The sequence below is a fragment of the Gavialis gangeticus genome, unplaced genomic scaffold (assembly GCF_001723915.1).
Source record: "Gavialis gangeticus isolate Ggan-Ray unplaced genomic scaffold, GavGan_comp1, whole genome shotgun sequence".
NCBI classification, from domain to species: domain Eukaryota; kingdom Metazoa; phylum Chordata; order Crocodylia; family Gavialidae; genus Gavialis; species Gavialis gangeticus.
Genome location: NW_017728992.1, coordinates 37,121,807 through 37,140,097, shown reverse-complemented (window position 1 = coordinate 37,140,097; position 18,291 = coordinate 37,121,807).

Sequence of the window (18,291 nt, the reverse complement as noted above, 5' to 3'; positions counted from 1 at the left end):
CATCTACTACAGTTGCCAAATAAGCTTTGAAGTAAATATCTCCATGTCTACATGTTCAGTGTTATTAGGACAGAGTAAACTAATTAACTCTGCCATAGATTAGGTCTTGTAAACACAAGTACTATCCAATTTGGAGTTTTTTACCCTGCAGCAATGCACATATAAATGCTGACGGGGCTGGCTGAGGCATGGGGGTGCTACAGTGTGGGGGCTGCCTGCTGGCCAGCCCCACAGTGGAGCACCCTCATGGCCCACTCAGTCCTTCCACAGCACATTGAGCCAGTCTGGAGAAGCCCTGGGCTGGCAGGCTAACCTTCAGTGCCTCCTGCCAGCTGGGGCTGGTCAGATCTGCTCAACATGCTGAGGTCCCAGGTGCATGTTGAAACACGGTACCTAGGAGCAATAAACTCCAGTGTGATATGTACCAGAGTTTATTGCTGTGCATTAATAACATGTGTAGATGTACCCACTGGGAAGCTAGTGGAGATTACAAAGTACTGGTGATATAAACTCCTACTAAACACCACACAGGAACAGATCAGCACCATACAGACTTAATTAAGTTTTGTTGTTGCTGCGTCGGTCCAGAAATGCAATGCAGCTTTGGGCAACAACTCTCCCATCTATACAGTTTATTCAATAAAAGGCACCATAAAAAGCCTTAGTATTTACTTATTTTAAGGGCAGCCCAATGAACATCAGATCATTACAATGAACTAGTCTGAATATGATAATATCACAGGTAACCATCCTAAGAATCATATGTGAAAGTAGGAGGTGGAAAGCAGACTGTGAAAGCAGAAATTATCATGGGTAATAGATCCATTAATAGCTATCACACTGGACATTTAGGGATGTATCCTCTGGCATTTTTAAACCAATGATGATAGATATCAGGGAGGGTTTGGCAGAAAATAGATTCCTTATATGCTCTCCCTGTAAGGCAGGCACTACAACCATAGTTGGAGACAGGATACTGGGCTAGATTGACTACTGGTCTTATGGAGTATGGCACCTTTTATGTTCTTATGTTCTTACATATGTAAGATGAATATGAACTCCTAAAACTGCATTAATAAATAGAGAGCTCAACTCCCTTCATAGACTCTCAACTGTTAAGTCTAATTGTTTCTATCTATCTTCTATCTATCATCACTTTTGTCCAATTTGAAACATGGATACCTGTCAGCCAAACCTTATCATCACTGATACACCAAAATAAGTCATTCAAACACACCTGATGAGCCAGACCAGCTAGAAAGGGGGCTGGGGTGGTGTGAGTGCTCAGACACTTGGTTGACAGATCAGAGGTTGCAAGTTTGAGGCCACAGCAGAAGCACCTATAGTGCAGCCCTGTTGGATTTCAAAAAATCTGTAATTTCTACTAAATACCTTCTCATAAGGACATGAAACAGATAAAGACCCAAGTTGGATGAAAATAAGGACACCACACAATCCTTTAAAAAGAAGTTTCCACAATTAACAGCAAAGTTTGAATCTCATTTGTATCATCTTGGTACCTTCTCCTGTATTATGCATTATCCAGTTCATCATCATCTGCTGTTCTTTTTTTCCTTATATAAACTTATATAAAGAGTCAAGGCTGGTGTTACAATCAAAATGGTTGAAACACCACAACTGCTACAATGTTGATACTTCTTTAGGTTTCTGAGGGTGGTTATGAATAGAAAGAGGAGGTATTATTAGGTAAAAGTCAATCAATTAGCTGTTCTCTAAATGCTGTTCTAACATAAATATGTATGTGTCTGAGTAAAATTAAACCATAAGAAACCTCACAAAAATTATACAAATAATGAAATTAAGGATGTGGGGAAAATTCCTTTCTATGTATATAAATAGAATGTGCAATTAAACCTGACATGTCTAGCAATTTGAATTTAAATTGCCAAACAAAGAGAGAAAACAATTAATTGGTAGCTTCCTTAATTAAATTATAAAAATGTGGAATCAGTGTGTTTCTAGTTTTATTGCTATTATTATTATCATCATTATTACTACTATTAATAATAATAAAAATAATGAATTTTTATCCACAATAAAGGATTCGTCAGGGTCTCACAATTAAATCACTGAGAAAACGAAAACCAGTTGAAAATTGTAGGTAATTATGTAGAAATGAATAATAAACATACTAAAAGCTGTATTTTTTTTATACCATTTTAGTACCATTTTTTTCTAGTTATGAAAGATTCTTCAGGTTGTAAATTCTTCAGGAATTGCCTACATATAAACATACAAAGCATAGATAGACCGTCACCTGAGAAAAATCAAAGCCTATGACGCTTTTTACATAACTGGTTAAAAAGTATCCTTCAACATGAAAATGTAGCTACAAAGTGACACTCATGCCTAATGAGCTGGGCATTAACTTACTGGGGGAGGGAGGGGGAAAGGTTGTTTAACTTGCTTAATAGCAGCCTGCTCAATTGCACAAAGCCAAGCTGAGAATTGTTTTCTTTTTTTCCCCATCCACAGCGCTATATTATGGCACCCTGCAGACAGTAAAGTATCTCTTGCTGTGACGAGTTATTGATCTTGTTTTCCTCTGAGAACCCTAACAAGTCAAACTGTAGCTTCCCAAAATATACAGCTGGAGCAGTACTTTGCAAGGGCCATAAGTTAAGAAGAAATTTGCTCTCTAGCACTCAGCAGAAAAATGAAATGTCATTAGTATTCCACATATGTACCATGCACATTGCACTTTTCTGTTATCTAATGATTGAATGATGGAAGTGTTAGTAAGTAGGGCTCTTTTTCTCCTGTCACATTTAAGATTTCTATACTTTTGTATTACAAATACAAGCATCTTTGCTGGAGAAAAGAAAAGAAAAGAAAAGAAAAGAAAAGAAAAGAACACTACAAATCAGTGACTCTAGTTCTTCAAAGGATTCACAGGATGCTTACACCAGAGATGGCTTTGTTCCAGTGTTCTAAACTCTGATATGGGATGAAACAACAAAACAAGAGTGCAGAGGGATTTTGATTTGGGGTGTGAAAAAAGTTTAAGCTGGATGAATAGGATGGTAATATTTCTATAGAGAAGTCACCCTTGTGATCTACATACAGTCTCACTCCAGCTGAGATGCTCTAAAATATAGTTGACAAAGGAGTTAGAGTAGATTAAAACAGAAGGGAGAAATTCTCAGTGCAAAAGGGAGACTGGAGTGGGAGTTGTGGATGAGCACTATTTTCTTAAGGTAGGGAAAGGAGATGGTCCCTTTAGATTTCATCAAAGAGTAGAAAGTATGGTGTCATCACACTACTACTCTCTATTCATTTAACTGCTATGTATATAATTGAACTGCATTTGAGATTATGGAACATTTCTGCTCAGACACACAAAATAGATTTGGGTAATGAACAGAAGATAGATTTGAGATATGAATACTGAGTTAAGGTAAATACATAGCTCAGAGTGTTGGAGCTGACAAAGAGTAAGCAACCATTAATCTATCATAAAGGTCAAAGTTCTTGGACAACTGTAGGTCAGAAATTGTTAACCAAAATACTGCTGACACCCTGAGATGCTGAGAGATCCTTTTAAGATAACCCCACAATATTAGTGCTGTTAGGTGTGTAAACACTAACATATTTCACAAGATAAACCTAGAGATTTCAAATTAGAATCTATAGTGTCAAAAACATTTCTGACCTGTTGTGGTCCTACTGAGTTTCTGCAACAGAAGAATTGCTCTATTATTTTCCCATGGTCCAAAAAAAAAGAAAAAGTGAAAGCTAAAAGAGCCAAAATTTTTGAAGGACTAAAAAGTTTGAGAATCAAGCCCATGAATATAGTCAATGGCAAAAGGGGAATGATGTAGCTATTATCAAACATGGCCATTTTAACTCCCCAGCCCAGATGACCTTTTCTACATTTGCAACTTCTGCAGGCAACTTAAGCCAGGAATGAGGAGTAAGGCTCAAACTCATACTTTTCAGGATTTATCAGCTTTGCCACTGTACCTAATGAATTTGTTATAGCTCCTCCCAGTTCATAATTAAATAATTAATGTAAGAAATATTTAGAGACCTGGTTAGATATTTCTATTTAGAAATATCAAATATTTAGAGGCTCAGATCACCATTGTGCTAAATAACATGCAATTATGAAGTATAAAGGATGTATTTATAAAGTACAAAGACTCCAAAGGGTGCATCCACACATGCAGGCATGTGCACTTGCAGCAGCTCAAATAGCAGCAGCAATATTTGTGCCAGAGATTTGTGACTCAGCACGTGTGCCTGAACATGTACTTTGGTGTGGGGCAAGTTGTGCCACTTGGGGCAAACTGACCTTGTCCAGCTCCTCCTGGATCTGCAGCCAGGGGGAGCTGAAGTCTGGGTCTAGCACTTGGGGAACATTTTTTCATTCCCAGCATGCCTCTTGCAACATCTCAAACTGGTTTGAGATGCCACAGCAAAAGTGTCCAAAGGGTTGATAATCTTTGTTAATGACAGGCTTCATGGGTCCTGAGTGGGTATGAAAGATTTAACAGTGAATAAACAAACATGCTGTAATGTAAATGTTTTCGTTTAAACTAGATCGTTGAAGCTAGATGGTACTGGAAGAATTATACCAGAGAAGCGTCTTAAGGAAGGATATGAGGATAAAGTAGTAGATTTTAAGATTTTTAAATCCATATGAGGTAGCATGGATGAAAGTGCAAAGCTTCTTGAAAGGGAACCTGACTGGTACATTTTAAAGAGTAGGAACACTCCTGGAGTGAAGCAGAGAATATCATAAGTGAAAAGAACAAGCAAGTAGGGCACAGATAGTCTATGAAGATTCTGAAAGGTAAAGACAAGCTGTAATTTTTGGCTTTGCTTAAGTCAACGGGCGTTTTGCCATTGACTTCAGCGGAGCCAAGATTTCACCCACACAATCTGTATTTGATGCAGAGGTTGAGACATGCAGAGGAGGATGAAGTGATCATAGTGACAAGACGGAGACAATATTTTAAAAAAAACAGCTCTTTGAATGGACATGAAAGTAGTCATTCTTTGTCTGAGAAAATCAGCCTGTAGCCATCCTGGTGTGCAGAGGGACAATGACTGTACCTGTGCAGAGAAGAAGGAATTAGAGAAAGCTCTGAGCATTCTCTCCTTCTCTTGCACACCTTTCCAGGGTCTAGCTTATTGAAAACTAGCATTTTATAAATCAGGAAAGGAATTTCCTTTATCTCAAGTAAAATGTTAGCCACAAAGTTTATCTATACCCATAAGAAGTATGACTAGTATGGGTATGCATTAAAAAGTTTCCTTTCAAAGCAAATCCATCTTCAGGGTCCTTTCATTTGTAAATGAGATTAAATTATCTCAAGTCACTTTGCACACAACTATGCACTTGCAGCATAGGTAATGTAGATATACACTAAGATTCATGAAGTCTACTTTAACTGACTACAGTTAAATTTTAAGATCTAATTAGGAGTTAATAGTCTAATTAAAATTGATTCAAACTGTATTTGCTTACACTTTTATTAAAATTTACTTATCTAGTACAGCAAGCCTCCAATATAATATCAGAGTTAGGAGGGGTACTCTATATCATCTACAATTAGTAGAAGAGATACCAAATGATCATAACTGAAATTCTTTCTGATTAATGCATCCATCCATCTTCTTCCACCATGCACATTAAAATTGTATCTAAGCTCTTCTATAGGATATGAATACTTGAGTTTCCCTTAACTTAATAAGAACACTGGGTGAAATTTTATAGAGAAAAAAGTAGCATACAAGGAAGCTTGAACCAAATAAGCATGAGTCAGGTTTAGGCCTCTAGCAAGTGAACTTTGCATTTTGTCAACTAGCTTGGATCCTGAGCCCATCTTCAACACACAGGTAACCATGTCTCTTAGATAAGTATAAATTAAAGGCAAGAATATTGATGATAGAAGGTCAATTTAAAAACCATTAACTTATGAAATATAAAGTTTGCATGATATAGATATGGAAGGAGAAAAAAATCCTATTTGGCAAAGTATACATGAAATCCAAACTCAACATGTATAATAATCTATTCCAGCCCTGAACAATGCTTCTTGAGAAAGCTTTCTTACTAAATATAAAATAATACAGACACCTATGGGATGATCTGTCTGGTTTATAGGAAGCAAATATATAATGAAATTTGTAATTTTCCTATAATTGCTATGAAGTCTAGCTTAGCTATGTATAGAGGAAAAGGACAGGAAAAGACCTTGGGAAGTCATCTAGTCCAAACCTCTCCCTGAGGCAAGATCATATGTATCCAAACCATGCTATTCAAATCCATTGTCTAACCCCTTAGCGTAACTATAGTCATCCCTGACACAACACAAGGTACAAGATTTTAATTAGCCATAGGTAAAGAAGGTGGACCATGGCAGCTAGTGTCCTTCTGCTTCAAAGGTTGTTAATATAAGCTTTTGAGGTCCCAGCAAGAGGACTGTGCCCTCCCTCCTCCTGGTGACTAAAGAAGGAAAAATACGCTAAAGTCCATACCAAGTGTCTGACCATGGGGTAAAATTCCTTCCTGACCCCAACTGTGGTGAATGGTCTGACTGAACAGAAGGGCAAGATCTTCAAATGAAAAATCCTAGCAGGATCATTGGTGCCTACATAGACAAGAAGGGAAGAGTAGTGGTCTGAGGGATGGATGAGTTTTGGCAGTCTCTTTGTAAGACTGTGGGTTTTAGGCAGACAGAATACCTCTCAGGATCCCAAATCTGGGTGATAAATTGGTGCCTTTGTCCCCCATAGATGAGAGTCACTGACCACCATTACTCTTTTCTCCCTTCTTGTTGGAGTGGTCCCAGAGCCGTCATCACTAAACCCTATACTTCTTGCTCTCTAGGTGTTTGTACAAACATACTAACTTTCTGACAGTTAAGTCAACTTAATTTTTTTAAGTTGACTTCTTTGTCAGAATATACACACGTATGTGGAAAAGAGTTGACTTAAAGGTGGTGCAAGATAATAACCTCTAAGGTGTATTATCTTGAGTCACATTAGTTAAGTTGACTTTAAGGGGCTACCAGAGGGGATGGCTCACAAGATGGCTGCCACTATGTGGAGTTATACATGCGTATGCTCTGATGTGGCTTAATTTATTTTGACTTACATAGGTTGACTTAGTTGAGTCACTTTATTTTAAGTTGACTTAGACATGTGTACACAGCCTAGAGTTCTGAGTCTTCTGCATCATACCTGCAGATGTCCTCTCCTTTGCCTTGTCCTCAGCTGTCCCACCACAGGGTACCTGAAAGTTATTGCTGACTTCAATCTCTGCTCCTCTTCAGTTATGGGGCTCCTCCTTTTAGAGTTGTCACACACTGTCACTTCTTTTCCATTTGGCCTCTCTGGTACCAACCTATCATAATTCCTGTCCAATTCATCACCGTTTCCCTTGGTGTAATATGTCGTGGATACATGTGCTTCCAACCTCTGAATCTTATCCTATAGGGCAGCCACCGGATTATACTTGGTACAGATGATGTGATCTTGACTGTCTGGGAGGAACATGAACATGGCGCATTCCATGCAGATCACAGCTGCTGACCCAGCCTCCATTTGTGTCTCCTGTGTTTCCTGCAGGATACTTCAGCTTTTCCTTTCATGCATTCTTTGGGTCAACCCAGGTCTTGAAGAAGGACATTAAGTTTGCTAGCAGATCCACAGTTCTCACTACACTTAAACACATAGCCTGACTCCAGGAGAAGATCTGGCAACATCACCTGCAATATCTCCAACAGCATCTCCCGCAACTAATCTTTCTTAATAAACACCAGTAAAAAAATATCTTAGGCTACTATTTTAGTAGCTTTTTTCTTGACTTTTTCCTTGTTCCTAACTCAGGGTTCTTCCCATATATCCTCTTGGATGCTTGTAAAAGGGTGGTTTTCTCCTTTAAGTGGGAGTGGATAGCCTTGTGATAGAACCCCAGCTGTGGGTGATTAGCTAGTCAAGGGGTACCTACTGGCAGTTAAAAACTAAAGGTAGAGAATAGGGAGCTTGAGCCAAGGTTAATTAGTCATCCACAAGGAGGAAGCAGACTGAAACTGAGTTAAGCTCAACACCAGGAAAGAGCCAGCGCAAAAGGGCCTCTCCTACTGCCGAGAATAAGGGCTATCATTTCTGGTGTTCTGGTTGTTTATTTGAGCAAGGGCTGTGTTTGTGTTAAAGGCCTCTCTGGAGAGTCCATTAGGGGAAGGCCATCCTGCAATGCACCAGGCTCACTAACCTGCTTATGCTGATCCACATGCTCATCTGTCACTTGCACCAACTTCCCCACCTTCTAGGATTCTTTATGGGGAGACTGACAGCTTTTTTTCTCTGACCTCTTCTTTCCTTCTCTGATTTTTACAACCAAATACTATTTCTCCACAACATTTCTTGAGTTGTATAGTACAGCCATTCCTATAAATCACTCCAGGTTTTAGTTTCATGTCTCTGCCTGAACATGCATGCCTAGTGAAGGAAAGGCTGGCTCATGCAAAGAAGCTGGACCCTCTGCTGAATGACAGTTGTGCTTGTATTACAGCATGTTTAAAACCAAAAAAACCCAAATGTATGCCATTAATGTGCTTGCCAGAATCCTTCCACAGAACATCAAGATATCAGTCACAAGCAAAATGGAATGAGTGCAACAAGCTGACAACACCAACCTTTCACTTTATGGACCCAATGTGGCTGTTTCCTACTTGAAGTCCTGGAAAAGATTCCTAGCTAAGTGGAACTGCTTAAGACATCATTAATGGGTAAAAATTGGAAAAATGGTACACCACAGTTCAGCACACTCAACAAGGACATCAACATACACATCAGTGTCACCAGATTCTTTTTTGAAGGTGCAAAGGAGGATTGTTTGATCTAGAGGTATTCTAAATATCTTTGAGCTGCTGACTCTTATTCAAAAGATTGCATGAGAAGTGGGGTTATGGTTATGACTTGGACACATGTGATTGTGGTGATATACCAACCAAGGGGAATGTGTTGATCTGGTAGCTCCTGAAGGAACAGTGCACAGAGACTTTGCCAAGTCTGGAAACACTTGTGTCTAATAGCAGAAAAGTCGAATTTGTAAGGGTAGGGCATGAGAAGAACAAGTAAAAGAATGAAAGATGTATTTCTCTGCCTAGCTCCTACACTACTTCCCAAACTTCACTGTCCAGGGTCCCCTGGAAGACTGAAATTCCTAAATTCCCGTGTGTTATGCTACATGGGGCCTGAACCTAGGGGCATTCTAATCTATGCCCACCCTCTCGAGTTACCACCTTTTAAAACAAAATGATATTGAATAAGGTTCCTACATAACAGACTTCCCTGATTCTGAGTTTTTTTCAAAAGTTCCTGAAAGGATGCTTTCCTTTCTGTGATCCCTGTTTAATGGATGACCCTTTTTCAGCTCCTCACTCCATACTGCAATCATCACTTCCTATAATACAGCAGCAAGCAGCAACTAATTAGAAGCTATTCCACCTATGGTGTTTTGCTCAGCAGAAATCAGGAATTTTCTATGTTTTCAGTCTTTTGTCTCAGCATAAAAGTTACTAATTACCATGATGAAATGTCCTAGCTTCAAATTGCATTGAGACAGAAAGAGTGAGGTTAGGCAGGACCATTCAAGAGACTAATTACTTCTAAAAATGCTGAGTGCCCTGTGGTGCACAGTACCATATTGTCTGCACTAACACATCTAGGTCATCAACATTGGCTCAAACCACGAAAGTGGGCAGCACAGATTGTCACTAAATAGAGTGGAAACATAATAGAGAGCCAAAAGGGGTGTTCAAGTCACATAATGTATCAGAGACAGCGCCAAAGACAGTATGTCTTATCTTGACCTACTGTCATTTTCTTGCAATGCAATATTGTTACTGTTGGACTCCAAAGCTTTTCTGCATCCCTGAGAGGCTATTTATCCTTATGCTACTGCCCACTGAACTCTGAGGAATCCATGTAAGTGTGTGATATGCCAATTGATATACTAAGGCTGGCTCATTCCTTGTGCCAAAATTCTATAGCCTGCTGTCAATGTACCCATTTTTAACTATCTTTATCATTTACCAGTATCTTTCTTCTTACAGAGAGAATGTTTTGCAGTGTATCATCCTTGGTACCCATCTGCCTCCAGTATATCTACTTTCTGAAAAGATAAGAATTTTTTGAAAATGAAAAATCCTGTGTGTTCACATGCAGAAAGTGAGTGCAAAACTTTTGAGAGAAACACTGAATGGGCAAAACTGATGGTTTATTTTCAGAACCCCCTCCCTGCATATTTAACTTCTAAAAATTCACATTACCAGTTCAAAATCAGCTGAAAATGTTTCTCCAACAGATAATTTATTTCAGTAACCCTAGAAATGCTGGGGGCCAAAAAACAAGTAAACAAACCAACGTGGATAGAACCAAAAGATTTTCTGCTTTTCTTAGCCATCTGAACCCAAACCCCTGATTTTGAGCAGCAGATCACCATGGTCTGCTCCAATAGAAGTGCCAGGCTGTGACAGAAAAATGGTCCTGGCAGTACACTGTGTCCTGAATGTTAAACAGTATATTTTTGGCAGATTCCTTCATTGTTACCTCTGGTTTCTACTGTGTGTGTGCTGATGACCAATAAACAGACAGAATAATGATTCATTAGCATAACAGAGAGACAGATCTGTTGGACTCTTTCCCAGACTTCTGGACACAGCCCTGACACAGAAGACATGACCACATGACCACACCTTCCTCCACTTTGATCATGTACACATTACAAATAGTCTGTTTCTGTAAGCACTGTGAGTGGTGATAACAGAATCTGGAGACAAGTGAATTAAAAAATTCATTTGGAAACAAACACATATGAAACACTGATGTACATATAACCTTGCTTATCATCTAGTACAGATTCATGAGCATTGTGTCCTGTGTCCTTCTCCCAAACAATAGGCTGAGCCCTAATATGGATGCTGTTTCAAGACTATGGCAGTGCATTTACCAGCAGACCTGCATATGAACATCTGTCCTTTATTGGCTAATCTGCTTGTTACAGTAGTTGGGATGGACAATACTAAATTACAGAAACTAAAAGGCAGTAAGTTCAATCAGTGTTCCCAGAAAATAAATGAAATACTTCTGTACCCTGCTCAACATACATTCATATCCACTGGGAGAGCCAAGAATACAGATGTACACTGAGATCAAGGAGACTTCTAGGTCTCCGCATAAACAAAAGTAATTTTAAATGCTCATACAACTACATCACATAAAAGATAATGAAAATGTACTTAGTTGAGGTACTTAAATCTAACACCCAATGAGTTGTTGATGCTGAACTATTTAGTTATTACTTATGTTGCCTTGTGGAATTGCCAATTCCACAGGCCAGAATCTTTCCTATTTATTACTTTTCCTAATGACTTATGTGATACAAAGTTCACATAATTAAAAAGCCAAATAACTGAGACCTTAATTGAACAACTTTAAATTAATTGTAGAGAGGTCAGGAGAAGGGCTGGAGAAGAGCAGAGTTAATGTTTCAATGTTCCTTTAAAAAATGTGTGCGCCAAATTCCACACTCATTCCTGTTTCCCCCAAACAATCTCAATAGGGGTTTCACAGATGTTGTTGGGTACACAGTGAAGGCCATTGCTGCTATTCTTGTATCAAGCTTTTTTCCATTTGCTCATTGAGTAGTCTGAATAGTAGAATAGTACATTTTTATGTAAACATGATTCTAGTAGAATGACTGACAAGGGTCATGTGATTATATAAAGGTATATAAACATACATACATATATAAATAGATGTGTGTGTGCACGCGCACGTGTGCATGACACACATGCTCTGTATTTACTCAAATATAAGAAGACCCTGAATTTAAGATGACTCCCCCAAAATTAGATGCCACATAAGGGGAAAAAAAAGTATTTGGCATTATATAAAAAGGCCTACTGGGGAAGAAATGGACCCCCAAAACTATAGCAATATCAATAAGTTGTAAATTCCATATTAATTTCAATTCAATTGAAATATAAATGTATTTACCTTAATCTATATTAGATTCTGTCCAGAACCTAGTAGGGCTGTGCGAAACAGCACTGTTTAATTTTGACTTCTGTTTCACTGTTTCGATGCTGTTTCAATGCTTTTTTGATGTTTTGCCCATAGGGTATAATAGAGAAGCACAGAACTGCCTCTAACTTTGTCATTTTTGTCAGATTTGAATGAAAACAGCAGGGATGATAGCCCCTTCTCAGGGCACGAAGCCTGCCAAGTTTCATGGAGATAGGTATAGGGCTTTCTGGGAAACTGCACCTCAAATCTTGAAACCAAAACTCATGTCACTTGTAAGTGTGAATGCATAGGGGGGTGAAAACAGCAAACTTGGTAACCCTTTCTATGGGCATGAAGCCTGCCAGGTTTCAAGGAGATAGTTTCAGGGGTTTCTGGGAAACTACATCTCAAGCTTCTGACAAGCAAAACTCATGACGTGTGACTGTGTGTGTGTGTTAAGGTGCGCCCTCACTGGCACTGGGGCCTCTACACAACACAGTAGTGTGCTCCAGTGTGGTCTCCTCCTCCCCTACAGCCTCAGTACTGCCCACCATTTTAAATGACAACAGGTAATAACCTAGTAAGCAGCACAATAGCACCAGCAGCATCTCAGGCAGCCAAAGAGTCACAGTCAATATCAGAGCAGTCCTTCCCCACCTCTTTCCTTACTTTCTGTTTCCCTGCAGGCAAGCCCAGTTTCAGCCTTAAAACTCAAAATGTTTTGAAACTTTCAAAACATTTCAACTTCCCTTGTTTCATTTTGAGGCTGTTTCAAAGCCCTTCATTTCATTTTGATTTTGCTGTTTGGAGCTTGAAACAAGTTGAAACAAAGTTGAAATGAAACAGCCAGTGAAATTTTGCACAGTCATACTGGTGAGTGCTACTCCTTTCTTAGATTCCACAGTTTAAGATTGGTTGCTTTCACATGTATCCTCAGTGGCTAGGTACAGACAGTCAAAAACCCGAGCTGAATTGATTCAGTCTTTGCAGATAAATCTAAGATTAATTTGAAACAGAAGTGAACATTTACCTTTGATTCAGGAAATGCCTGGAGTAGCTCAGGCCAGAAGCTGGGGTGGTACTAGAATGGACTCTCTGGCTGTCTGTTCATTTCCTCTTCCTGCTACCCCTTAGGTCTCTGGGATTTGCAGTACAAAATTACAGCAGCAGCACTCTGCAGGGTTGCTCATCATTTCCTCTTCCTGTTTCTAGGTGCTTCTGGGATTTCTAGTCCATAGTTGCAGCCAGCAGTAAGTTTGAATGGGGGAAGGGGTATTTACCCCCCCCCCGGCCCCAGACCCAAGCCAGAGTTTGCTGGGGGGAGGGGAGTCCCCACCCCATAGATTGGACTGTATTCCCAGCTGAGCTTTCCCCCTGCACCCCCTTGTCAGCCAGCCCTCACTGCTCCAGCTAGACAGCAGAGAGGCAGATACAACCCTGCTCTCTGGAGCAGATAGCACAGCCCAGCCCAGGGCTAGAAAGCATGCTGGGATGCTGGGAGACTCTGGTTTAACTTAAACCAGAAAGGGGTCTGGGACAGACATTGCATGAACTGGTTGGACCCAAATTGGTTAAGTCTTGTACTACATTCAACCAGATTGATCTTAAACTATTTTTAGCTATTTTGAAACTGGTTTATGTGCACTGAACTTACATTCTGTTACAGGCTTAAACCAGTTTCTGATCACTTAAAGCAGTTTATCTGTAACTTCTGTCCCTAGCAACTCTCTCACACTTCACTCTTTTCACTGTTCTCATCTTCTCCCTTACCCTTCTTTAATAATGGATTTTAAAGATATCCTTCTCAGAATCCATTGGCAAAGCAGTGCTATGGTTGGATTCTTAATCTTCCCATTGGATGTTAGCACATGGCTCCCTGCCAAGAGTCAGTATGGGTACAGACACCATAAATGGTCCTTAAAGGGCTTATTCACTATGACATCCAGTACCTGGAGTTGAGATGTTATACCAGCAGATATGACTACAAGATCACAATCCATTGACTGATTTTTTTTTGTGTGTTCACATCTGGTGTTAAATGCCCTCTGTATGAATCTAACACTAACATTCCTCTTTTCTTTAACAGTGCCCCAGATCTCTGTTTCCACACATCTTACCAGTCATTCATCAGTTCACTTGACACCGATCCTTGTTCCTGGCACCAATCACTATTCTTGGTGGCAGCTTTTCTTTTGGCAGAGTTTTGCATTTCAAAATCACACAGTGTGGCAATTTTATCTCATCTGCCCATATTGCTAACATCACTGTAATTTTTTACTTGATTTTTGACTTTTCATTTCCTGTATTTCTCATAATTTTAGATTTTGCATCTTTCTCATGGATGGTGACATTGCTTGGCATATCAAAATAGACTAGAATCTCATGAGTATCACCTATCTGGCCTAGCAGGTAATTATGGCCAAGTACAGACAGTCAAAAATCCTAAGGCAGAATCGATTCAATCTAGGCAGCTTCCTTTAAGCTGCATAGGTTGAACCAATAATTAGCTTAACTGACATTGAAGGCATTTTTACATACGTTTCTGATACGGTGTTGGGTACTTTTAATTAGTGAGGTGTGCTAATTAAAAGTGCCCTCATATCATGTGCATCAGTGACACAGGGCGCCACTGATACGCATGATGCACAAGGCTGCCAGAGCGTGTCAATTTACGTGCTCCAGCAGACTCAATTAATCAAATCTGCTCTGATTTCCAGTGTGTCGGAGCAGGGTCTCCACATGTGTGTAAGTGCCCTCAGTTTTCAATTGGGAATGGCAGGGTGAGGCCTGCACTGACCCAGGCCGTCAGGCAGGGGGTGCTAGACCACATTTCCCAGCCTGCTTGCCATTGCCAGCCAAGCCAAGCATCCCCATTTGGCTCCCCAATACATGGCTCCCAAACCCCTGCTGTCTCCCTTTCCCAGGGGGTAGAGAAGCCCCCCATTCAGGGGAGCCTCCCCCTCAGGAGGTTTCTCCTAGCCTTGGTTCCCCAGCCCAGACAGCCCTGGGAGCTGAGGAAAATTCTTCCGCCCCCCCCCAACACACATCTCCCTTCCCAGATGCTGATTGCTTCAGCCACTTCCACAGGAGGGATGGAAAAGGAGTCCTCCCAGCCAGGTGTTTGCCCATGCAGCCCATTGTCAGGCCACTGGATAGCCTCAGGGAGCTCAGGGGAATTCTTCCACTCCAAAACCACAGAGCTACTTTCCTTCACTGCTGGGAGTCTCAGGGGTAGCCCCAAGCAGGTTCAGGGAGCAGAAAGAAATTCTGGCACTCCCATGCAACTTGTTTTGCCTCAGACTCATAGTAGCTGAGGAAGAACTGGCTGCAGAGGACCAGGAGAAATTTCCTTTTCTCCCTAAGGCTGCCTGAGACTCATAGCTCTAGGGTGCAGGGACAAAAGAATTTGCCATGGGTTTGTACAGTTTTAAATTTTGGCCAGTCAAGCCCTGTAATCTGCTGCTTTCACTGCTCCCCTGCTGGCTGCTCCCCTGCTATCTGCTCCACCACTGGGTGCCTTCCTGCCACTTCCCTTGCTGCTCTCAATGTGCCTTGTTGTATACTAGGTCCCTTGCCACCTCTGAATAGAGCCTCGCTGTGCACTTGATTCCTCACTAGCATGCTCATGCTGGGACCCTTGCCACTGCTTCTGGGTCCCTTATCACATGCTGGATCCTCATCATCAGTGTGTATACTTTGGGTCTCTTGTTACTGCTGCCAAGTCCCTCGCCACCACATGCTGGGTGCCTTGCCACTACTGCTGGGAGCCTTGCCATCTACTGATGCTGCTGGGTGTCTCACTGCATGCTGGATCCCTCCCTACTTCGGCCCAGAGCCTCACCACGCACTGGGTCCCTCACCACATGCTAGGTCCCTTGTCAATGCAGTCAGGTCCCTCCCTGTAACACAAAGGGTATCTTGCTGGACCCTGGGGCTTCCTCCCCCCTGAGTGCTGGCCAGGCCTTGAGGAGTCTTTCCCTACAGTGGTTTCTTCTCCATTTGCTGGCCAGCCCCTGGGGGGTCCCTCCCTGCTATGTGCCTTGCCAGTCCCTCCCCACAGCATGCTGGGTGCCTGGCATGCAGGAGATCAGGTCATTCCCAGCTGCTGCCTGGCTGTTAGTTGCTGAGGCAACTCAGCATGAACTGGCCAGGTTCATTGCATGTAGCTCATAATGACCTGCCAGGCATCAGCCAGGCATTGTCCCTGAGGTGTGTGGGGTTTGTGGCCAGCATATGCCAACTTTGTTTTTTGCTGGTGGATGATTTTTTTTTTTTCAGTTGCCTGGCTGAGCTCCATGCATGCCCAGAAGAGGGAGCGCGTTACTTCAACCCATGGCTCATGGGTGCTGAGTACCAGTTTTGTTTCTTTTGGTGGGGGCTTGAGCCCTGGAGCACCCACATAGTCAATGCCTGTGTGTGTTGAGATGCTCTGAGCTTCTGCCCTGGAGGTGGGTTCTGGAGCAATTTCAACCTGGCTGGGTCCCATGCTGTGTACCTGCCACTTAAGCACCAGCTCAGTATGACTCAGAACGTGCTGGCCAGAAACTCCACATGCTGTGGGGTGGTGTCTGCCAGATTATTTTGAGCTGCATGCGGGGTTTCTGGCCAGAGGATGCTGAAGTAACTCAGCATGCACTGGCAGGCAGCAGCTTGGAGTGACCCTGTACTGGCCAGCCAGGAACCCTGCACACTGAGGGGAGCCCAGACACCCTCTGCTTGGTTGGCCATGTTGCCTCCTTACTAACCTTGCCAGCCTATGTGCATTTTCTGATTTCAGGTAAGTTGTATGCTCTCATAGGACAAGCCCTGATTTTCCCAACGTTGAATGGGAAAAAAGCTTTTGTCTTATAATCAAATAAGTTCAGTATAATTTGAACAGAATTTCCTCACCTGCTACCATGTAAAATAAAACTACAATATATCATATTATAACAGACATTGGCAAAAAAGAAAAACAATTCCATCAGAACTACATGGGTACCAACACATCCCCCTTGAGGTTTCATCAGTCAAAGGAAGAAAAACAACTGGAGTGAATGTTATAAAACACACATTGACCTTTTCCCACCAAAAAAGTGTTAAACTAATGCTCTTGAGTAAAAAAATATCCCTTGTTTGTGAATTACTATGATGTTGTGGGCTTTTGCTGCCGGCATTGTGACATAGAGCTTGTAATTTTGCGTTCTGGACGATATATTACAGCTCTTACCCTAAAGTATGATTCATACTTTTCTGCTGGGAACTAATTTTTTTTTCCAATTTCTTCAATAATTGCCTTTCTATTTAGCTTCTGTCCCATTTTCTCTATAGTTGCCACTGTTTCAAAAATATATATTATATCATAAAATCACTTTCTAAGGAGTGATTCTGTAGCACAACAGTCATTACCCATATTACAGCAGTAACAAATCTAAATGGAATTTATACAACATTTTATAGGACTTCCAGAACAGCACACAGATCAAATGCCTTTTTCATTATAGATATAACATATTAAGCGTCATCTGCATGAAGAAAGAAACGACAAAAATATAAATGATCGCTAACAGAAATGTGATTTTTTGTGTGTAAATACTCCAAAAAAGATACTACTGAATATTATTTTAAAAAGAATGCCATAGTTTTCATTTGTTTCCTTCAAATATTTATGAGTGATAACTTTTGCTCATAGAAAATAAAAATCTCATTAACATTTGCATGAATTTAACTTATTCAGAAGTTGATATTACAGCTGTTTGTGATCATCTTTATTTCTTCCCTTTTTCCTTTTCTTTCTTTTTTTGTTGTTAATTTTTGTTCTTCCTGTTTAGCCAATTAAGCAGGAGACAGCAGTCTCTCATATAACTTAAGCTAATTAGTAAAATTGAATAGCTCAAAACTCATCAGCACCTTTGTTGACATTGTTTTCAGGTGACAGAAGCATTTGATTAGTAATTTAGATGCACACAATTTTTTTCAAATGTCATAAACATTGTATGACATTAAATGATGTATATATGCACAAGTAAGATGGGAAATAAAGTTAAAAAAGAAGGGACTTAATCCACCCATTCTACTGTAATATGTACACTGAGTGATCCCCACCTGTCTGGAGAATAGACACAGTAGAGTAAATTCCCTTTGAATTGCAAAAGAGGCCAAGATCTTCTAAAACTATTTCTAGATGGAAATCCTTAAAGAAAACTGATATTTAGAAAGTACAACATTCCCCTCCCTTCCCACTTCCTGTGTGTCCTCCCCCTACCC